Source organism: Ranitomeya imitator, chromosome 8 (assembly GCF_032444005.1).
Source record: "Ranitomeya imitator isolate aRanImi1 chromosome 8, aRanImi1.pri, whole genome shotgun sequence".
NCBI lineage: Eukaryota > Metazoa > Chordata > Amphibia > Anura > Dendrobatidae > Ranitomeya > Ranitomeya imitator.
The window spans coordinates 116,023,059-116,048,358 of record NC_091289.1 but is presented as its reverse complement, the minus strand read 5'-3'; the positions used below and the strand labels follow the sequence as shown (position 1 = coordinate 116,048,358).

General features: G+C 42.5%; 1 protein-coding gene across 1 annotated transcript in view; it reads left to right on the top strand.

Annotated features, from left to right (window-relative positions):
- Positions 1 to 25,300, top strand: part of KCNT2 (potassium sodium-activated channel subfamily T member 2) — a 1,033,274-nt gene that overhangs the window by 696,556 nt on the left and 311,418 nt on the right. The window lies entirely within an intron of this gene.

Below are 25,300 nucleotides of genomic sequence, written 5' to 3'. Positions count from 1 at the left end.
CATACACACTGGTGTAAACCGCTTACTCATACACAGCTGGGGTAAACAGCTTACTTGTACACAGCTGGGGGGAACAGCTTACTCATACACAGCTTAGGTAAACCGCTTAGTCATACACAACTGGGGTAAACAATTTACTCGTACACAGCTGGGGTAAACAGCTTACTCATACACAGCTTAGGTAAACCGCTTAGTCATACACAGCTGGGGTAAACAACTTACTCATGAAAAGCTGATGTAGTTATAGTTTACTCATGCACAGCTAGGGTAAACAGCTTACTCAAACATCGCTGGGGTAAACAGCTATAGGTACCGTCTCACAGTGGCACTTTGGTCACTACGACGGCACGATCCGTGACGCTCCAGCATCGCTCCAATATCGCTCCAGCGTCGTAGACTGCGGTCACACTTCGCAATGCACGACGCTGGAGCGATAATTTCACGACGTATTTGCGATGTAGAAGCTGTTGGTTACTATGCGCACATCATATACAATATCGTGCACACCTTTGTTACACCATGCGATCATGCCGCCACAGCGGGACACTACACGACGAAAGAAAGTTTCAAACGATCTGCTACGACGTACGATTCTCAGCGGGGTCCCTGATCGCAGGAGCGTGTCAGACACAGCGAGATCGTAAGTATATCGCTGGAACGTCACGAATCGTGCCGTCGTAGCGATCAAAATGCCACTGTGTGATGGTACCCTTACTCATACACAGCTGGGGTAAAAAACTCTCATACACAGCTGATGTAAACATCTTACTCATACACAGCTGAGGTAATCAGCTAACTCACACACAGCTGGGGTAAACAGCTTACTCAAGCACAGCTGGGGGGGTACCTACTTACTCATATACAGCTGGGGTAAAGAGCTTATTCATACACAGCAGGGGTAAACAGCTTACTCATGCACAGATGGGGTAAACAGCTTACTCATGCACAGCTGGGGTAAACAGCTTACTCATGCACAGCTAGGGTAAACAGCTTACTCAAGCACAGCTGGGGGGGTACCTACTTACTCATATACAGCTGGGGTAAAGAGCTTATTCATACAGCTGTGGTAAACAGCTTACTCATACACAGCTAAGGTAAACAACTTACTCATACACAGCTGGGGTAAACAGCTTACTCATGCACAGATGGGGTAAACAGCTTACTCATGCACAGCTAGGGTAAACAGCTTACTCATACACAGCTAAGGTAAACAACTTACTCATACACAGCTGGGGTAAACAGCTTACTCAAACAACGCTGGGGTAAACAGCTTACTCATACACAGCTGGGATAAACATCTTACTTATACACAGCTGGGGTAAACAACTCTCTCATACACAGCTGGGGTAAACATCTTACTCATACACAGCTGGGGTAAACATCTTACTCAAGCACAGCTGGGGTAAACAACTTACTCATACACACTGGGGTAAACCGCTTACTTATACACAGCTGGGGTAAACAGCTAACTCGTACACAGTTGGGGTAAACTGCTAACTCATACACAGCTGGGGTGAACAGCTTACTTATGTACAGCTGGGGTAAACAGCTTACTTGTACACTGCTGGGGTAAACAGATTACTCATACATAGCTGGGATAAACTGCTTACTCATGCACAGCTGAGGTAAACAGCTTACTCATACACAGCTGGGGTAAACAGCTTACTCATACACAGCTGGGGTAATCCGCTTTCTTATACTCAGCTGGGTAAACAGCTTACTCATGCACAGCTGGGATAAATAGTTTATTCATACACAGCTGGGGTAAACAGCTTACTCATACACAGCTGGGGTAGACAGCTTACTCATACACAGCTGTGGTAAACTACTTACTCATACACAGCTGGGGTTAACTGCATACTCATACACAGCTGGGGTAAACAGCTTACTCATACATTGGTCTGATAAACCGCTTACTCATACACAGCTAGGGTAAGCAGCTTACTCATACACAGCTGGGATAAACAGCTTACTCATGCACACTGGGGTAAACTGCTTACTTATACACAGCTGGGATAAATAGCTTACACATACACAGCGTGGGGTAAACAGCTTACTCATACACACTGCGGTAAGCAGCTTACTCATACACAGCCGGGGTAAACAGCTTAGGCTGGTTTCACATTTGCGTTTCAAAACGCATGCGTTTTAAAAAAAACGCATGGTGAAAAAACGCATGTAAACGCGTGCAAACGCTGCGTTTTTTTGACGCATGCGTTTTTGCATGTGGTGAAAAAAAGCGGCGTTTTGACGCATTTACATGCGTTTTTTCATGCATTTGCGTTTTTTAAACGCATGCAGATAAATGTGTGACAGCTGCCAATCATCAAAATAAAGTAAAAAAACCCACTATAAACAGAAAGAGCTAGGGTTAGGGTTAACCCTAAAGGGATCCTAATCCTACCCCTAACCCTAACCCTAAAGGGATCCTAACCCTAACCCAAAGCGGCAAAAAAAAGCCGCTAAAAATACTACATGTTGCATTTTTGCAACACAACGCATGCAGAAAAAAAATGCATGCGTTGCAAAAACGCATCAAAACGCATACAAAAAAACGCATGCGTTTTTAATGTTAAATATAGGGAAAAAACGCATGCTTTTTTGCATTTTTTACCGCAAAAACGCAAAAAAAAAACCGCAAATGTGAGACCACCCTTACTCATGCACAACTGGGATAAACAGCTTACTCATACACAGCTGTGGTAAACTACTTACTTATGCACAGCTGGGTTAAACAGCTCATTCGCACACAGCTGGGGTTAACCGCTTACTCATCCACAGCTGGGGTAAACAGCTCACTCATACATTGCTCCGATAAACCACTTACTCATGCACAGCTGGGGTAAACAGCTTAGTCATACACAGCTGGGATAAAAAGCTTACTCATGCACAGCTGGGGTAAACAGCTTAGTCATACACAACTGGGGTAAACAGCTTACTTATACACTGCTGGGATAAACCACTTACTCATACACAGCTGGGATAAACAGCTTACTCATACACACTGGGGTAAACCACTTACTCATACACAGCTGGGGTAAACAGCTTACACATACAGAGCTGGGGTAAACAGCTTACTCTTACACACTGGGGTAAACAACTTTCTCATACACAGCTGGGGTAAACCGCTCACTCATACACAGCTGGGGTAAACAGCTTACTCATACACATGAGTCAAAGAAAACAGCTTTTGACCATAGCAGCCACTGACACCTGCAATTCATCTGTACATGGCCTGGGTAAACTCTTAGGCTACTTTCACACTTTCATCTTTTTAGATCCGACTTTTTTTAGATTTTTAGTCGTTTTGGGAAAAAAACACATCCTGCAAATGTGCCTGCAGGATGCGTTTTTTTCCCATAGACTTGTATTGCCGATGGATCGCGACGTATGGCCATACATCGCATCCGTCGTGCACTGGATGCGTTGTAATTTGGCGGACCATCGCAGCGAAAAAATGTTCAAGGGAATGTTTTTCGTACGTTGTGTCCTGCATTTTAAACTGCGCATGCCCGGCCGTAACTCCACCCCCTCCTCCCTGGGAGTTCACTATGGGCAGAGGACGCGTTGAAATACTGCGCCCACTGCCCACGTTGTGCAGAAAATCATCACTGTCCATCGGTACGCTACGCCGACGCTTTGTGACGGCCCTGTACCGACGGAAGTGTGAAAGAAGCCTTATCAGATGTAAACAGTCTTGTGAACACGGCCTCTGTATTCAGCAACTAACATATTAGCCTCTTTTCCTTCCTGCAGATGGACACTAACACAGGATTTTGCCACAAAATGAACCTACTTCCTGCTTCTTAGGCTAAGGTCACATTTGCATTCAGGGGCTTTGCAGAGGGTTGCGTACGTCCTCCCTTAAGTCCCACCCACTTTCGCATACTTCTGCATGTGTCCTGCGTACCTATCTTTAACATTGGGTACGCAGGACGTGTGGATATATGTGGATGTATGTGGATTTATTGTTTTGACGAGCCCGCCAACTGCACGGGAACTCAACAAGTAGGTGCGACTTAACAGAGGATGTACACACCCCACTGCAAAGTCCCCGAACCCAAATGTGAACCCGACCTTAGACAAACACTGCAGGTGCTTCTAATGAAATACTGCAGAGCTGGTAGTTAACCCTCTCCTTCCCAGCTTAGCTACAATATGTATATAACCGTTGTTAAGCCCAGAGGGGCATTTTTTCTGAGAATCTTTTTAGTAGGACAAAGCATCATGCCATACATATCATAAATCCTTGGATTTGTTCCAGGAGCATATTGATGCTCGTTTATACTTGTATGATTGGAACTTCATTGTATAAAAACTAGATATGTGGCTTCAAAGAGCGGCATAAAGTCAAGTGGTCATGTTTTCCATAGATCAGTTTCAATGTGATTACATACTAGAATAGAAAAATCAAGTGATCTAGTAGCTTAACCCCTTTCCACCATCAGGCGCAATAGTACACCGATGTTGGACTCCCTCCTTTTGATGTGGACTACGGCACTGAGCCCACATCTTTCCTGTTACATGTCAGCTGTTTTGAACATCTGACATGTGCCTGGAATAGCCACAGGTGAAATCACGATACACTCACAGATATTAAGCCGATAAATGCCACTGTCAAATGCTGACAGCGCCATTTAACTCACACTTCTGGCCATCGGGTCAGAAACTCGCTCATTGGTAACCCTATCACATGACCACGGGACACCGGTTGATTGGCATGACAACCAGAAGTCTCCTAGAGACCTCTATGGTTGTCACTGCCAGGTTGCTGTAAGCACCACCCAGTGGTCAGTGCTCATAGCAAGTGAGTAATTATACTGCATAGAGGCAATCTGATCATTGCCTCTATGTAGCAGAGCTGATCGGGTTGTGGCAGATTCTAGTCTCCCATGGAGACTATTGAAGCATGCCAAAAGTAAAAAAAAAAATGTTTTTCAAAATATATATATAAAAAATTCAAATCACCCCCGTTTCGCCCCATTCAAAATAAAACAATAAAAAACAAATATACACATATTTGGTATCTTGGTATCACCGCGTTCAGAATCGCCTGATCTATCAATAGAAAAAAGGATTAACCGTAGCGAGAAAAAAGTAAAAATGCCAAAATTACCTTTCTTTGGTGGCCACGACATCGCATGAACCCCTTAATGATCGCCGATATGCCTTTTAACGGTGGCAGTTAAGGGTACTTAAACTATAGCCTTGCTTTTTACAACGGCTCTGAGGTTTAAGTGTATAGTGCCCCCCAGTGTCGAAATTTCTCCAGGGTCTCAGCTACTAGGGGTTGCCGAGACCTCAGAGAACATCATTAGGGTTGGTTTTTACTCACCCCGGTGTTGCGATTGCCGTTATTAACGATATAATGGCGACCGCAAAAAAGTCCAATTTTCCATTTAATTTCTCTCTCCTCTGATGTGGTCGCACATGAGAGGAGAGAAAAATATGGTCTCCCATTCCCCCGATCACACACCCCAGTACCTCTGGTGTCAAGGCATTTCCCCATGCAGTTCCCCAGGTCACTGGCATCTTCTTCTGGGAGAAAATGGCAGGCACATGAGCAGTGCGCCGGACAAGATCTGCCAGCCGGTACCTGGCAACAATAGGACATTTTTCCTGTTGGTTCATTTTGATCACTGTGATAGACCCTATCACAGTGATTAAATTAAAAAAAATAGTAAATAAAACCCCTTTTATCACACCTTTAGTTAGGGAAAAATAATAAAACAAAAAAATATATTTCCATGTTTTCATTAGGGTTACAATTGGGCTAAAGTAAGTTGGGCTAAAGTAAGGGCTAGGGCTAGGGTAATGGCTAGGGCTGGGGTTAGGGTTGGGATTATGGTTAGGGTTGGGATTAGGGTTAGGGGTGTGTTAGGGTTAGGTTTGTGGTTAGGGTTAGGTTTGTGGTTAAGGTAATGGATAGGGTTGGTATTAAGGTTAGGAGTGTGTTGGGGTTAAGGTTGTGTTTAGAGTTATAGTTAGGGTTGGGATTAGGGTTAGGGTGTGTTGGGGTTAGGGTTGCATTTATGGTTATGGTTGAGATTAGGGTTAGGTTTGTGGTTATCGTAATGGTTAAGGTTGGGATTAGAGTTAGTGGTGTGTTGGGGCTAGGGTTGTGGTTAGGGTTATGGTTAGGGTTGGGATTAGAGTTAGAGGTGTGTTGGAGTTAGAATTGGGGGGTTCCTCTGTTTAGGTACATCAGGCGCTCTCCAAACGCGACATGGCATCCTATCTCAATTCCAGCAAATTCTGCATTGAAAAAGTCAAATGGCGCTCCTTTCCTTCCGAGCTCTGCTGTGCAGCCAAACAGTGGTTTTCCCCCACATATGGGGTATCGTCATATTTAGGAGAAATTGCACAGCAACTTTTGTGGTTCATTTTCTCTTTTTTACACTTGTGAAAATAAAAACAATTGGCTCTGAAGTAAAATGTTTGTGAAAAAAAGTTAAATATTTATTTTTTCCCTTCCACATTGCATCAGTTTCTGTGAAGCCCGTAAAGGGTTAATAAACTTCTTGAATGTGATTTTGCACACCTTGAGGGGTGCAGTTTTTAGGATGGTGTCACTTTTAGGTATTTTCTTTCACGTACACCCCTCAAAGTGACTTCAAATTTGAGATGGTCCCTAAAAAAATGGTTTTGCACATTTTGTTGTAAAAATGAAAAATTGCTGGTCAAATTTTAACCCGTATAACTTCCTAACAAAAAAAATTTTGTTTCCAAAATTGTGCTGAAATGTTATTTTGTGTGACATATCTCTCTAATATATGGGCCTAAAAATTCAAAGTTTGAACATTTCTAAATTTTTAAATTTTTTGCCACATTTCCGTTTTTTCGTAAATAAATGCAAGTCATATCAAAGAAATGTTATCACTAACATGAAGTACAATATGCCATGAAAAAAAACAAACTCAAAATCAGTAGAATCAGTTGAAGCGTTCCAGAGTCATAACCACGTAAATTGACAGTGGTCAGAATTGTAAAAATTGGCTTGGTCATTAAGCAGCAAATTGGCTCTGTCACTAAGGGGTTAAAATGCCATAACAGGTGACCAAAAGATCATATCTGCACCAAAATGGTATCATTAAAAGCAACAGCTCGGCATGCAAAAAATATGCTTTCACCCAACCCGAGATTATGAGACGCTACGGGTATCGGAAAATGGCACTTTTTTTTTTTAGCAAAGTTTGTAATTTTTTTTCACTACTTAATGAAAAAAGAACATAGACATTTTTTGTGTCTATGAATTTGTAATGACCTGGAGAATAATACTGGCAGGTTATTTTTAGCATTTAGCGAACCTAGTAAAAAAGCCAAACAAAAAGCAAGTGTGGTATTGCACTTTTTTTTTAATTTTTTTCCCGTTTTCAAGTACACAACATGGTAAAACCAATGGAGTTGTTCAAAAGTACAACTCTTTCCTTAAAAAACAACCCCCACACGGCCATATAGATGGAAAAATACAAAAGTTATGGCTCTGGGACTAAGGGGAGCAAAAATCGAAAACAAAAAAACGAAAATACCTCCGGGGTTAAGGAGTTAAATAAGTGATGTGATCATGAATGAACATTCAGCAAAAGTAAATCATTTGAATGTTAACAACCCATAGACCAAAGAAATCAGTGGAGAATGTAAAGAATCGATCTGATTAAGGCGGTTTCACACGTCAGTGGCTCCGGTACGTGAGGTGACAGTTTCCTCACGTACTGGAGACACTGACTCATGTAGACACATTGAAATCAATGTGTCTCTGCACATGTCAGCGTGTTTTCACGGACCATGTGTCCGTGTGCAAAACACGGAGACATGTCAGTGTTTGTGGGAGCGCACGGATTACACGGACCCATTAAAGTCAATGGGTCCATGTAAAACACGTACCGCACACGGACGCTGTCCGTGTGCAGTCCGTGTGCCGTGCAGGAGACAGCACTACAGTAAGAGCTGTCCCCCCCCACATGGTGCTGAAGCCGCCATTCATATCTTCTTTCCATCAGCGCTCGCTGGAGAGAAGATTTGAAAAATCCTTTTTTTTAAATTTTTCGTGTTTAAAATAAAGATCCCTGTCCCCTCCCCCTCCCACCCTCTGTGCGCCCGCCCGCTGTTAATAAAATACTCGCCCGGCTCCCTCGCAGCATCCTCTCAGCGCCAGCTTCTCCTGTATGAGCGGTCACGTGGTGCCGCCGATTACAGTCATGAATATGCGGCTCCACCTCCCATAGGGGTGGAGCCGCATATTCATGACTGTAATGGGCGGCACCACGTGACTGCTCATACACGAGAAGGTGCGGCGCGGAGAGGACGCTTCGAGGGAGCCGGGTGAGAATTTTAGTAACTACAGCCGGGCGCACAGGGGGTGGGAGGGGGGTGGGGACAGGGATCTTTATTTTAAACAGGAAAAAAAAAGGATTTTTCATATCTTCTCTTTAGCGAACGCTGCTGGAGAGAAGATATGAATGGCGGCTTCAGCACCAGATGCAGGGGACAGCGCTTACTTGTAGTGCTGTCTCCTGCACTGTCCGTGTAGTACCCAGTTGGCACACAGGCGGCACACGGCTGCCGCACGTGTGCCACACTGATGTTCACGGTAAGCACACAGACACACAGACACAAATAATTCCGGTACCGATTTTTCCGGTACCGGAATTATCTGGACGTGTGAGACTGGCCTAAGGTAAAAACAAAGCTGGTGCTCTCACTAACATGTGCAAACTCACAACTTGTCATTTTTTTTAGTATGGATTAGCTCAAAGGCAGAAAAACGGTTTGAGTGTCATTTAGATGGAAAAAGAAAGGCAAACATCTAAAGGGCAAAAGAGAGTGAAAATTGAATTACTGAGCTGTGGAAAATATTCTTTGGTCAGATGAATTCATATTTCTGATGCTTCATGCTGATGAAAGGGTCAGAAATTGTCAAAAGCCACAAAAATAAATAAACCCTGCCTGTCCAGTGTAAACTGATTAACAGTAACAGTAACAGTGTAAGGTACAATTTCTTGACACATCCTGGATTATTTGACACCTATGGATCAAGTTGTTAGACAGAAGGACTTACTGAAGCTTTGCTGCTGAACAAGTTCATCTCTTTACAGGGAATCTGTCAGCAGGTTTGTGCTACCTGAAAGCAGCATGATGTAGGCAAAGACACCCTGAATCCAACAATGTATCTCTTAATTACTGGGTGCAGCAGTTTTGACACAGAGTTTTTAGATTTAGCAATGCAGCAGTGAAGAGAAAGTTAGCCTAGCCCTCACCAGGCATTCAGTGTACATAGTCTATAGACAGTGAGCTGCTACAGGAGGGGGTGTGGTCAGATGAGTGCTCACATGCCAGCAAGTAATGATTATCACCAAGTGATAAAACCTTCAGTGTAGTGAACAACAGCACACAGCTTGTCACATGCCACGTCCCTGAATTCAGTGTTAACCCCTACCACATGCTGTCCTTAAATAGCACAAATCTGCTGGCCGATTCCCTTTAAAGCACCTCTCCAGCAGTTTTTTTTAAATTTCAGAGCTGAAATGGTGCCACTAACGTATGGTCCCTGAGCCTAGTGTTATACATACTAGCCACCATCTTCAGCTGTTCTGGTCTCATGCCGCCATCTTGTGACCTCAACTTATGGCTGAACAGAAGTCAGAGGTAACAGTCACAAGTAATCTATGTAAGTTTGTGAGAGTCTCGGATTGACTCTCAGAGACTTACATAATGATGTTGGGATGGGGTGGTGACTTCAATATCAAATATGGTAGTTAGTCCAGCTGTTGCACTTTCCTATGACAAAGTGGGGAATTCTTCAAGATGCAAAGGGTTTACGTACTACTTGAAAAAAACAACTTCAGTGGTGGTGTCCTCCTGGGTGAGATTTGTCTTTGTCCTAAATCCAAAACTACCAATGAGAAACAAATGTGCAACATTAGCTAAATGGGATATTTCAGATCTTCAAAAACGCGGCTTCCAAAGTCCGCCAAAAATAGGTTTTTTTGGGTTTTTTTTTTAATGTTTCATTATCATTTTGTGCCGTAGTTCACATCACATTATCCAAGAAACATATTGTGTGTGGAATCACCACATGTACATGCCAAATGTTTATAGGAGTAGTGTGGACAGGCTGATACAATATCCTTGCAACTTCAATTGCCAGTTTTAAAAAATGTTACATTTCCATAAAGGTAAAAAGATAAAAAAAAAAACTGCAATGGACATACAAAAAAGATGGAGCAAGCCAAAGATGCTCCCACCCATATCCATAACCTATAGTCTGTCTTGCTTTGACCAAATAGTATATTAGCCATTTACCGAAATGAGCGATAATTTCAGGTGGCAGAGAAGAGGAGAAATATTTTATGAGTAGAGAAAGTAATATATTTCTCTGATAACATATATAACAAACTTTGTTACATTTGCTTATACTTTTGAAAAAACATGTCTGTTTATGCAGAATATATTATTCATTTACATTTTACAATTCAGAATTTGTGTTTCATTGATATGATTTATTGCAATATCTTATGATTAGCTAATGACCAGAAAGATTATTTATATCCTTAAATTTCTATAATAATGTACAACCAAAATAAGAGATGCAACATAACTTTTAAGACTATGGATAATTGCTAGTGTTCAAATCAGAACATATGGGATGTGTAATGGTTTGTCATTGAAATACTTTATGCAGTCGTTAGGATTATTACTGCTATTCTTCTTCTTCTACATGCTTGATAAATTAAGAAAAATGAAGACAAAAAAGGGAGCCAAAATATTTTTTAAACTAAACCCTGTCCTAAAACCAGACCGAAGAAGTCATTTTTTTCAGAGTCTTCTCAGAGAAAAATCATTAAGGTTACAATTTTATTTTTCCAGCAGGAGGTTTAAATCCTGTCTGTGCGAGATCATATTTTCTGAGTTCTCAACCCTCTAAAGAAACTTTTGCAAATAATAATGGTAGTTTTGAAAAAATGTAAGACAGACTCATAGCAGCAGGGGGTTTACACTAGGGTTTTTTAAATTGCACCACCTCTGTCTTTAGTATTACATCTTATTAGAATCATGTCCCTCTTCCCCTCACAATTTTAAGTTTAGCAGCGTGTTTCAGAAATAAGAGGTTCCACAGCGCAGTAATGTCTATAAAGCACCGGTGGCTAAATATATATTCTAGCTTAGATATTAAAGGAAAAAACACACTTTCTCCATTGTTGGAACATGTTTTTTTTACAGATATTGTGAAAAGAGCAACCTTTCAGACTCCTAAAGGAATGAAATGATTATGTTTTGTTTCTCTGAAAAGTTTTTTTTTGCTGTACAGATAGTTTGAGGTTATATTCATCACTGGCCCAAGATTACGAATGAGTATCCAATACATTTTTATCTAAAAGGATGCAGCAATTTTTAACCCCTTAACCCCCAATGGTGGTTTCGTTTGCATATTAATGACCAGGCCAGTTTTTACAATTCTGACCACTGTCCTTTTATGAGGTTATAGCTCTGGAACGCTTTAACGGATCCTGATGATTCTGACACAGTTTTCTCGTCACATATTGCACTTTATGATAGTGGTAAAATTTCTTTGATATTACCTGTGATTATTTGTGAAAAAATGGAAATTTGGTGAAAATTTTGAAACTTTTGCAATTTTCCAACTTTGAATTTTATGCCCTTAAGACTAGAAGTCCCAGAGAGGGGTCATTTAAATCACAGAGATATGTCACAAAAAATACTTAATAAGTAACATTTCCCACATTTCTACTTTACATCAGCACAATTTTGGAACCAATTTTTTTTTTGTTAGGGAGTTATAAGGGTTAAAACTTAACCAGCAATTTCTCATTTTTACAACACCATTTTTTTTTAGAAACCACATCACATTTAAAGTCACTTTGAGGGGTTTATATGATAGAAAATACCCAAGTGTGACACCATTCTAAAAACTGCACCCCTCAAGGTGCTCAAAACCACATTGAAGAAGTTTATTAACCCTTCAGATGTTTCACAGGAATTTTTGGAATGTTTAAAAAAAATAAACATTTACTTTTTATCCCAAAAAATTTATTTCAGCTCCAATTTGTTTTATTTTACCAATGGTAACAGGAGAAATTGGATGCCAAAATTTGTTGTACAATTTGTCCTGAGTACGCTGATACCCCATATGTAGGGGTAAACCACTGTTTGGGCGCATGGAAGAGCTCAGAATGGAAGGAGTGCCGTTTGACTTTTCAAAGCAAAATTGACTGGAATTGAGATGGGACGCCTTGTCGCAATTGGAGAGACCCTGATGTGCCTAAACATTGAAACCCCCCCACAAGTGACACCATTTTGGAAAGTAGACCCCCTAAGGAACTTATCTAGAGGTGTGGTGAGCACTTTGACCCAACAAGTGCTTCACAGAAGTTTATAATGTAGAGCCGTAAAAATAAAAGATAATATTTTTTTCACAAAAATGATCTTTTCGCCCCCAATTTTTTATTTTCCTAAGGATAACAGAAGAAATTGGACCCCAAGAGTTGTTGTACAATTTGTCCTGAGTACGCTGATACCCCATATGTGGGGGTAAACCACTGTTTGGGCGCATGGCAGAGCTTGGAATGGAAGGAGCACCGTTTGACTTTTCAATGCAAAATTGACTGGAATTGAGATAGGACACCATGTCTCAATTGGAGAGCCCTGATGTGCCTAAACATTGAAACCCCTCATAAATGACACCATTTTGGAAAGAAGACCCCCTAAGGAACTTATCTAGATGTGTTGTGAGAACTTAGAACCTCCAAGTGTTTCACTGCAGTTTATAACGCAGAGCTGTGAAATTAAAAATTATTTTTTTCCCCAAAAATTATTTTTTAGCCTCCAGTTTTGTATTTTCCGAGGGTAGCAGGAAAAATTGGACCCCAAAAGTTGTTTTTCAATTTGTCCTGAGTACGCTGATATCCCATATGTGGGGAGGAACCACTGTTTGGGTGCATGGCAGAGCTCACAAGGGAAGGAGCACCTTTTGCAATGCAGACTTAGATGGATCGGTCTGCAGGCATCACGTTGCATTTGCAGAGCCCTTGATGTACCTAAACAGTAGAAACCACCTACAAGTGACCCCATATTGGAAAGTAGACCCCGCAAGTAACTTATCTAGATGTGTTTTGAGAACTTTGAACCCCCAAGTGTTTTACTACAGTTTATAACGCAGAGCTGTGAAAATAAAAAAAATCTTTTGTTTTCCACAACAAATATTTTTTAGCCCCCCATTTTGTATTTTTCCAAGGTTAACAGGAGAAATTGGACCCCAAATGTTGTTCTACAATTTGTCCTGAGTACGCTGATACCCCATATTTATGGGGGAAACCATCGTTTGGGCACATGGCAGAGCTTGGAAGGGCAGGAGCTCCGATTGGAATGCAAACTTAGATGGAATGGTCTGCAGGCATCACATTGCGTGTGCAGAGCCCCTGATGTATCTAAACAGTAGAAACCCCTACAAGTGACCCCATATTGGAAACTAGACCCCCCCAAGGAACTTATCTAGATGTGTTGAGAACTTTGAACCCCCAAGTATTTCACTACAGTTTATAACGCAGAGCCGTGAAAATAAAAAATCCTTTTTTTGGACACCAAAAATTGTTGTGCAATTTGTCCTGAGTACGATGATACCCCATATATGGGGGGAACTACTGTTTGGGTACATGGCAGAGCTCAGAAGGGAAGGAGCACCGTTTGGAATCAGGGGTGGATTAAGGGTAGCCAGGGCCCAGGGCTGTTCAGACACTGTGGGCCCCCCGGGCCCTACTCTACTGTAATCTATTAAATATTTGTTAAAATCTGCAATACAATTTAGGTATATTTTGACCAATAATATCACATACAAGGAACAAATACCACCGCACCATGACCAAACCACATATTACCACCACATAGTGACTTTATACTACAATACCGATCAGTAATAAAAAACAAAACAAAAACACAATACTATCACCATAAGTGCTAGTATTCACAGGAGATCTGTACTTAGTATAAAGTGTCTGTGTAGAGGTAATACAGAGATAACTGGTGGTATTATACACAAGAGCTCTGTATATAATGTATGGGTAATACAGAGATCACTGGTGACATTGTACACAGGACCTCTGTATATAGTATACAGTGTATAGTGTCAGTGTATAGGTAACACTGACTCACCAGTGACGTCTCTAGGTGAAGTACTTCATCTTTCATCCAGCACAGACCGCCATCATTTCTTCCAGCCAGGACTCGTTTTTGCAGGAAATAACACAGTTATATCGAGCTCCGCTTGCAGAACACATTACTTAATTTTTCACAACTTCTACATTACACCACATGAAGAAAAAAAGGCGATATAGTGTCACTCTGCACAGTAACAGGACCATCCCCCCCATTTAAAACAGTATACTCAAAAAATAAAATAAATACATCACTGCAGTAATAATATCCCTTTATTTGCCCCTATGGTAATAATATTCCCCACCCTGGCCCCGTGTGTCTCATTCCTGGCTCCAGCCATATGTTCTCCCATCCTGCACTCATGAGTATCCATTCTACACCAAATGATCTCCCGATCCTGCCCCATCTGTCTCCATTGTATCCATCCTGCCCCATGATCCAATCCTGCTCCATGTCTTTCATTCTGCCCCGTGTTTCCAATCATGCCCCGTGTCTACATTCTGCCCATGCCTCCAGTCCTGCCCCCAGTGTGTCCAGCAATCTGCCCCAGTGTGTCCAGCATATTACCCCCAGTGTGTCCAGCATATTACCCCCAGTGTGTCCAGCATTGCCCCCAGACAGTGTGTCCAGCAATCTGCCCCAGTGTGTCCAGCATATTACCCCCAGTGTGTCCAGCAATCTGCCCCAGTATGTCCAGCATATTGCCCCAGTGTGTCCAGCATTGCCCCCAGACAGTGTCTCCAACATTGCCCCAGTGTGTCCAACAATCTGCCCTAGTGTCTCCAGCATTGCCCCAGTGTCTCCAGCATTGCCCCAGTGTCTCCAGCATTGCCCCAGTGTCTCCAGCAATCTGCCCCAGTGTCTCCAGCAATCTGCCCCAGTGTCTCCAGCATTGCCCCCAGTGTGTCCAGCAATCTGCCCCAGTGTCTCCAGCATCGCCCCAGTGTCTCCAGCATTGCTCAGTGTGTCTTCCAGCATTGCCCCAGTGTTTCCAACAATCTGCCCTAGTGTCTCTAGCATTGCCCCAGTGTCTCCAGCATTGCCTCAGTGTCTCCAGCAATCTGCCCCAGTGTCTCCAGCAATCTGCCCCAGTTTCTCCAGCAATCTGCCCCAGTGTCTCCAGCATTGCCCCAGTGTCTCCAGCATTGGCCCAGTGCCTCCAGAATTGCCCCAGTGTGTCCTCCAGCATTGCCCCAGTGTGTCCTCCAGCATTGCCCCAGTGTGTCTTTCAGCATTGCCCCAGTGCCTCCAGCATTGCCCCAGTGTGTCCTCCAGCATTGCCCCAGTGTGTCCTCCAGCATTGCCCCAGTGTGTCCTCCAGCATTGCCCCAGTGTGTCCTCCAGCATTGCCCCAGTGTGTCCTCCAGCATTGCCCCAGTGTGTCTTTCAGCATTGCCCCAGTGCCTCCAGCATTGCCCCAGTGTGTCCTCCAGCATTGCCCCAGTGTGTCCTCCAGCATTGCCCCAGTGCCTCCAGCATTGCCCCAGTGTGTCCTCCAGCATTGCTCCAGTGTGTCCTCCAGCATTGCCCCAGTGTGTCCTCCAGCATTGCCCCAGTGTGTCCTCCAGCATTGCCCCCACTTCCCCGTGTGTCCACCGTTAACTGATCCAAAAACAAAACAAAATAAAAAAAACAAACAGAGTCTCCTCACCTGACCGGCGCTCCAGCGGTGAGCTCCCTGCAGCAGCGCACACTCGCCGGCAACTGACAATGACGTCAGACGCTGGAGACGTGTGCGCTGCGGCCGACTTCATCTACCAGCCTCCAATTGGCTGGCGGCTGTTGTTAACTATTGATGTGTGGGCGCGCGCCCGCACGTCAATAGGAAACCGCCGCAGCGCCGGAAGGGGCCCGGTAAGCAGATGAGAAGGGGCCCAATGCGGGCACCCTCTCTCTGCCCACCGGGTCCGGGGGCACATAAATGCCGACGCCGCCCGGCGGGCACAGTCACACTCAGGCGGATTATCAGAGGGTCAATCTGTGCGGTAGCCCAGGGCCTCCCCACACCACTGGGCTACTGCCCATATTGACCCTCTGATAATCCGCCCCTGTTTGGAATGCAGACTTAAATGCAATGGTCTGCAGGTGTCACATTGCATTTGCAGAGCTCCTGATGTACCTAAACAGTAGAAACCCCCACAAGTGACCCCATATTGAAAACTAGACCCCCCAAGGAACTTATCTAGATGAGTTGTGAGAACTTTGAACCCCCAAGTGTTTCACTACAGTTTATAACGCAGAGCCGCAAAAATACAAAATCCTTTTTTTTCCACAAAAATTATTTTTTCGCCCCTGGTTTTGTATTTTCCCAAGGGTAACAGGAGAAATTGGACTCCAAAAGTTGTTGTCCAATTTATCCTGTGTATGCTGATACCCAATATAAACCCCTGTTTGGTCGCACGGGAGTGCTTGGAAGGGAAGGAGCACTGTTTTACTTTTTCAATGCAGAATTGGCTGGAATTGAGATCGGATGCCATGTCGCGTTTGGAGAGCCCCTGATGTGACTAAACAGTAGAAACCCCCAATTCTAACTGAAAACCTAACCTCAAGACACCCCTAACTCTAATCCCAACACTAACCACACCCCTAACTCCAACACACCCCTAACCCTAATCCCAACCCTAACTTTAGCTCCAACCCTAACTGTAGCCCTAACCCTAACTTTAGCCCCAACCCTAACGCTAATTGGAAAATGGAAATAAATACCTTCTCTTAATTTTATTATTTTTACCCAATTAAGTAGGTGATGAAGGAGAGTTTGATTTACTTTAGTAGCAGGTTTTTTAGCAGATTTTTTATGATTGGCAGCTGTCACACACTAAAGTTGCTTTTTATTGCAAAAAATAGTTTTTGCATCTCCACATTTTGAGAGCTATAATTTTTCCAAATTTTGGTCCACAGAGTCATGTGAGGTCTTGTTTTTTGCGGCACAAGTTGACATTTTTGTTGGTAACACTTTTGGGCACATAAATTTTTTTGATTGCTTTTTATTCAGATTTTTGTGAGGCAAAATGACCAAAAACCAGCTATTCATGATTTTTTTGGGGGGCGTTTATACTGTCCCACATTGTTAGGGCTAGTGGAACGCACCAAATTATGAGAGGTGGTATAAGGTGCATTCACAGCCCAGGGTCCACCGTGCCGAGATGGAAACTGCTGCTGAGTAATGACGGACAATATGTTGGTACAATGTGGATACACACACAGGTTAACTTCACCCTGTGTATAGGAAGCAAACCCTGTTGCGTCACAGGGCCGCGGTACCACACCAAGAGCGCAAGCAAGGAGTCTCAGGACTCTATCGCAAGACACAGGATTAGAATACGTTCAGACCACTTGCGCTCGACACCGCAACTGGGGTGTCAGAGTAACTGAAAATATAATTTAAATGCACACGAGTGCATGCTGTGCCGCTTTTGCGGACGCCACTAACCACCCAGACTTGGGATAGGAAAGCGCTCTAATAGTGCACGGCGCCGCACTGGCGGTCACAGCAATTGATTCTGCATTGTGTGTTTAGTACTGATGTCTCTGTCGGGTGCTAGACAGCAAACATCCACCTTACATGAGCAGTCTTACACAAGGGAGGGGATGATTAAGGAGCGACTTTCACACATCAACACACACACGATTTCAAGTATACACTAGCGCATGGTTGTGCGGTCATGCGAACATTTTATAGCTCCAGCAAGTACAGGACCTTCCTAGAAGGACCAATGGGAGGCTGCCAAAGAAGTTGAGCACCTTCAGGACCTTCCTAGAGGACCAATGGGATTTGCTGCAGTATCTAACCATGTGACCCTTGATCTCCAATGAGAGATCTTACCCTGGGCATGCTCAGTTTGTGAAAAGCAGGACTTAGTCTCAGAAAGACCTGCTCTCTGCTGAAGATTGCTGGCTACAAGGACAGAGCCTGTAAGGGCAGTAGTAACCAGTCGCCCAGTATCATCCTGAGCTAGATGCTGGGACCGACGTCTCTGCTGAGCAGACTCCACAGCAGCTGGAGAAGAATGGGAGACCGCAGCGGAGATGGTTCGAGGTTCCCCCTGTGCAGAGGTGGGAACTCAACACCTAACACACATTTGGTAAAATTGATAAAGCAGTTTTGCTCTACGGATCAGTACGATTACAGCGATACCTCATTTATATTTTTTTAATGTTTTGGCGCTTTTATACGATAAAACTATTTTATATAAAAAATAATTATTATTGCATCGCTTTATTCTGAGGATTATAACTTATTTATTTTTTTGCTGATGATGCTGTATGGCAGCTCGTTTTTTGCGGGACAAAATTACATTTTCAGCGGTACCATGGCTATTTATATATGTGTTTTTGATCGCGTGCTATTCTACTTTTTGTTTGGTGGTATAATAATAAAGAGTTGTTTTTTGCCTCGTTTTTTTACGGTGTTCACTGAAGGGGTTAACTAGTAGGACAGATTTATAGGTTGGGTCGTTATGGATGGGGCGATACTAAATATATGTACTTTTATTGTTTTTTTAATTTAGATAAACAAATTTATTTATTGGAACAATATTTTATATTTTTTTCTTTATTTTGGATTTTTTTTTTTTACATATGTAATTTTTTTTTTTTACTTTATAACATTGCCCCCGGGGGGAGGACATCATAGTATAGTGTCAGATCACTGATCTGACACTTTGCAATGCACTGTGTCAGATCAGCGATCTGACAGGCACTGCAGGGAGGCTTGCTGGCACCTGGTCTGAGCATGCGCTTGCAAGCCACCTCCCTGCGGGACCCGGAAGGAGCCCCGTGGTAATTTTGGATCCGGAGCCTGCAGGGAGGAGGATGCAGGAGACTATCGGAACAGCGAGATCACATCTCGTTGTTCCGAGGGTCTCAGGGAAGCCCACAGGGAGCCCCCCTCCCAGTGCGATGCTTCCCTATGCTGCCGGAATGCTGCAATCATGCTTGATCGCAGTATTTCGGGGGTTAATGTGCCAGGAGCAGTCCGTGACAGCTCCTGGCACATAGTGCCAGATGTCAGCTGTAATAATCAGCTGACACCCGGCGGCGCCTATGATGTACTATCCTGTCCCTGGGAATTAAGTCCCAGCTCACCTCAACGAGATATTACCTCATATGGGATTAAGGGGTTAATTTATCAAAATGATTTGATCCATAAAAATCTTTATCAATCCCTCCTAATAGCAGGTACCTCAGCACTGCCTGCCCAGCTGGTACTGTTTCTGGATGGAGTTGAATAAAATGTAATTGGGCTTATTGATGAGAATTCTTTGAACATCTAAATTTTTTCATACCTCTTCATCTTAAGTTTGAAGGTCTCAGCTAAAAAGATTACAGAAATGTAAAAGTAATTGTAAACTAATTGAAAGTGGCTACATTATGCATTTCTTTTATTTAGAGTTATTTACTTAATATCATTTATCTTTTACATGTTTCAGCCTCTCAAAATTGCTAAAGTATAACCATGCATGTATTCATAATTTCCTTCAAAGGCATCCGGCATTTTTGCACAACATAAAACTATCCTTTGTAATGTGCTTGGCATGGGTGCTTACTAGAGATGATGTGACTCAATGTTGATTTGCAGAAGATCAATTTCATGAGATTCTCCTGTCCCTGCTAATTTGAATAGTTAGCGACTCTGTTTGTGAGCAAAAGAAAAATAAACACTGCCTTGTGCCATTTCACATACTACTGAATATTGAAAAATAGTTAGAATTGAGAGTCCTCAGTGGTTGATACCTTTTAATGGCTAACTGAGGACTGAGGACGCTCAATTCTAAATATTTTTCTATCTACAGGCTAACAAGGTACCAAGATATATATATATATATATATATATATATATATATATATATACACATATATCTACAGTATATATATATAATTGTCTAGGGGTTTTTCTGTCTGTCTGTCCGTCTGTCCTGGAAATCCCGCGTCTCTGATTGGTCGAGGCCGCCAAGCCTCGACCAATCAGCGACGGGCACAGCATGGCGACAATGATGTCATAAAGGTTGCCTCGACCAATTAGCGACGGGCACAGTCTGCCGCAAATTCGCCTCGACCAATCAGCGACGGGCACAGTATCGACGTAGATGTCATAATGGTTGCCATGGCGATGATGATGTCATAAAGGTTGCCTCGACCAATCAGCGACGGGCACAGTCTGCCGCAAATTCTGGAATCATCATTGTCCATATACTACGGGGACATGCATATTCTAGAATACCCGATGCGTTAGAATCGGGCAACAATCTAGTCTATATATATATCTATACACATATATGTATATATATATATATATATATATATATATATATATCCTGTACTGAAGATTAGGAAGTAATGAGTGTGGAGTGATGAAATCAGGAGCCACTATATGCCCTGAGCCTTTCACATCATAAGGTCTAGTGCAATTAATCAGTGGGGATTAACACAGCTACTATTAAAAATAAGGTTTAGGAAAGAAGTGGCCATTCTAGGATTTTTCAGGCTACTGATATCAGGTCACAGAACACAGCTCATTACACATATGAATAGTGCAAATCTTATGTCTAATTTTGCTGTCCTGCTGCAGGGCTGAGGCATATTGAAATTGAGAGTGGCAGTAGCAGTCTGTGAATAATTATACAAATATTCAAGTGATAGGGAAGTGCTGGACCTGCAGAGTCAGTGTAACTGTGAATTAATTAATCTCTGATAAAGTGCAGTAACAGCACATTAATAACAGATTTTTTGGTGTTCTTCACCCACTACAAGCAAGAAGGGCAGTTTAATACCCAACTGACAAAAGGTTGCTACTAAAAACAGCACTGAAACAGAGGCTTGTGTATCAGGACAAAATGTGCTTCATAGATTATGAGATGGTAATATTTTATTATTTTTTTTATGAAAAATGTACATACTTTTCAAATTTTAATACAACTATCTATTTCACAAAGTGTTTGTGTTGTAAAAAAAATAAATGTACTTACAAATTTAGTTGATTTAATATTCCAACATAAAATGTATATGCTGTACTTTCAAAGTAGCCAAGAGAGAGAAACTAAGTAAGTGTCATGATCCGTTCCAGGGTTTTTTCCTGTCTGCCCTTTTTCCGGGCGGATCATGTCAAGGGTTAACTTTGCTCTGCCTCATTCTGGGTTCAGGTTTGCTATTTAGCTCCCATGAATCTTGCTGGTAGCGTCAGCTAGAGTTCTGCATTCTGCATGTGAACCTGACTCTGGTAGCTCTTGATTTGTCCTGCTGTGAACCCTGACTTGTACCGTGTGTGTTAACTCCCTCTGTCTGCCCTTTTCCCAGCGTTTCTCTGTTTCGCAGTTTGTTTGATTCTCTAGTACTTGATTTGGCTCGTATTCCGGACTCGCTTCTGTTTTCTGACTTTGTCTTATCCGCTTCTGATCGCTGCTGAACCTCCTGCTTGTCTGACCACGTTTACTTCTTATCCCTTCTTGTACTTCTATTACCAATGGTATTTTGACCTGGCTTGTCTGACCACTCTCTCGCCACATGGTGGCACCTGTGCTGCTGATCTGTGGTGCTTCTCTGTGTACGCAAACTCACTCCCCTCCCAAGCTCCCTCTGGTGGAGGTTGCGTTATGCTGCACTGCAGCAGCATGACAGTAGGCATTTGATATCAAACAGGGATAATTTTGGACACAAAATATATGAGTAGCCTAAAAATTATGTTATCACAGTATTTTGTTAAATAGGCTATTGTTTATCACCATTATCATCAGTTTTCCCCTAGCAATCACAGTGTTATACACATCTTTTCAAGGCTAATTTGTAAGTGTAACAAATTTATTCATTGCAAATCACATTTTTGGGGAAAATTTGGTGAAGCTGCTGAGTGTGAATTTTGGAAGATTCACTCATCTCTAGTATTTGCAATTCAACTGACAATTTTATTGAGTATAGTCCATATTATTCCCTTTCCCATAGTCATCTCTGTACACCATCTCTTCTGATCAATCTCAATCATGCTCTCACCAATACCCTGTTTGAACTGATATCACTCATGGAGGCTGAATTGGCTTTAGATTAGGGTAGACTCAGGCATCAATACATAAGGGCTGGCTGATATGGCAAAGCCATGATATACCAAAACATGTACTCCATGAGCAGACTTTTGTCGAGAGTTTGATCATTTCACTGCTCTCACAGTAAATAATTTATATCTTTAATGATAAATAGGTGCATCATTCTATATTGATAAAGACTATTTACAAGTGGTAGTAAAGCATTCTGAGACAATTCCTGTGTGGAGTTATTATTATTATTTATTATTATAGCGCCATTTATTCCATGGTGCTTTACATGTAAGGAGGGGTATACATAACAGAAACAAGTATAATAATCTCAAACAATACAAGCCATGACTGGTGCTGGAGGAGTGAGCACCATGGCGGTGAGGGCTCACAATCTACAAGGGATGTGTGGGATACAGTAGGTGAGGATAGAGCTGGTGGTGCAGCGGTTTGGTGGTTACTGAAGGTTGTAGGCTTGTCAGAAGAGGTAGGTCTTTAGGTTCCTTTTGAAGGTTTCCATGGTAGTGGAGAGTACAATATGGTGGGGTAGAGAGTTCCAGGGTAGGGGGATGCGCAGGAGAAATCTTGGGTGTGATTGTGGGAAGAGGAGATTTCTAGGGGAGTAGAGAAGGAGATCTTGTGAGGATTGAAGGTTGCATGCAGGTAAGTACTGGGATACAAGGTTACAGATGTATGGAGAAGACAGGATGTGGATGGCTTTGTAAGCCATGGTTAGGGTTTTGAAATGGAGTCTCTGGGTAATGGGGGGCCAGCAATGGGATTGACAGAGGGGAGAAGCTGTGGAATAGTGGGGGTATAAGTGGATTAGTCGGGGAGCAGCAGATTTTAGAATAGATTGGAGGGGTGCAAAACTGTAAGAAGTAGGAGGTTACAGTTGTCAAGGTGGGAGATAAGGGCATGGACTAGGGTTTTTGCAGATTCCTGGTTGAGGAATGTACAAATCTGCAAAATACTTTTGAGTTGAACTCAGCAGGAAGTGGAAAGGGTTTGGATGTGTGATTTGAAGGAGAGATCGGAGTCAAAGATTACCCCAAGGCAGCGAGCTTGTGGAACTAGGGAGAGAGCTCAACCATTTACTTTAATGGATAGGTCTGTTGGGGAAGTCGATTGAGATGGGGAAAGATTATGAATTTGGTTTTGTCTATATTAACTTTAAGAAATCTAGCGAAGAAGAAGGATGAAATAGTGGATAGACATTGTGGGATTTTGATTAGTAAGGAGGTGATATCTGGTCCAGAGAGGTAGATCTATGGGTCATCAGCATAGAAGTGATACTGCAAGCTGTGAGGTTCTATGAGCTGTCCCAGGCCAAAGGTATAAATGGAGAAAAGCAGGGGCCCTAAGACTGAATCTTGTGGACTCTGACATATAGAGGGCGAGGTGAGGAGGTATTTGTGCGAGTGGGAGAGACTGAATGTCCGCTCTGTTAGGTATGGCAAGATTCAAGATATAGTCAAGTAAATGATGCCAAGAGATGAGAGGGTCTATAGTAATAGGGAGTGGTCCACTGTGTCAAAGGCAGAGGACAGGTCCAGGAGGGGAAGGATAGAGTAGTGTCGCTTAGCTTCAGCATCCTCTGTATACATCCTCTGTATCTAGCTATCGCCCCATATCACTTCTCTTCAATGCCTCAAAACTACTGGAACAACACGTCCATTTCAAACTGTCCTCCCACCTCTCTTCCTTCTCCCTCTTCAACCTCTTACAATCTGATTTTCGATCACATCACTCCACTGAAACTGCCCTAAAAAAGTCACCCTAAAAACTACGTGTTAAAAAGAAATTCCAAACATTTTTGAGATAAAACAATATATTTTTGCTGATATAAAAAATTAAAATGACTTAAAAAGATAGTGGATAAGACCTCCAAAATAAGGAGGGGAAGCTATTGCATGCCAAGAAATAGACAATCTGATAAAGGGGAGGTAGACACCGGGAAGGTAGGACAGGATGATGGAGTGAGGCTGTGTGTTTACGGCAAGTTGATAAGTATACTCTTGATTGTCTGCAAAATGTACAAATGTGGCTACTTAGTTTCATAAACATCGGGTGTAAATCGGGTGTAAATGCAACCCCTTCCCTCAGTGATGCATACCAGGCTGTAAAGACATGGAATAGTTGTAAATTACCTCCACACAGATGGTAGTGCAGTCAGGATGGCGTGTGGCATTCCCCTCACACCCGATCAACGCCGATTCATTATTGCTTCTTCCGGGGGTGCCTGGTACAGTATGGTATGCATCACTATGGGAAGGGACAGCATTTACACCCTATTGGACCTTGGCATGCAACAGCTTCCCCTCCTTTTTTGGAGGTCTTATCCACTGTCTTTTTAAGTAATTCGTATTTTATTTATCAATAAAAATATATTGTTTAATCTCTAAAATATTTGGAAACTCTTCTTAACAGGTGATTTAGTATTTGTAATGAACTTGTGAAGTGCCTAACGCCTATTCTTGTATGGACTTCAGATTTTGACTGACAAAAGACAGCGCACAGCTGTGATCAAAGGTATAAAATTTACCTCGGGTCACTGGTGTCAGCTGATGGGACTACTGCTCCCATCAGCCGACGACTACTGACGATAATAACAGTGAGAGTAGATGATGAGAGAATTCATTGGACGGCGCTGTAAATAAATGATTTTAAAAAAATGGTGTGGGTCCCCCCTGTATTTTTCATCACTAGCCATGCAAACATCATAGCTGGAGGCTACATTCCTCAGCTGTCAGCTTCAGCCAGGCTGATTATCAATAATAGAGGTGTTACCACAAAGTATTTTTTAATGATTTAAATAAATAATTAAACACATTTTATTGTGTACCACATCGGGTTTTTGCCTTCCTCTGGATGAACTTGTTAGGCTATTGGTTGAAGTTGATGGACATAAGTCTACCTTCAACCTTAAAAATTGTGAAATTATGATACATTGGAATATCTATAAAGTGTTTGTATGCATTTCTTGCAGTTTGATTAATAATAGATGTGTTCACATGGTGTTTGTTATGCAATAATTATAAAAATTATCTTTATAATGTGGCATATTGGTATCTTGTGTGATTTGTCTGGTCTGGCAGACTAAGAAA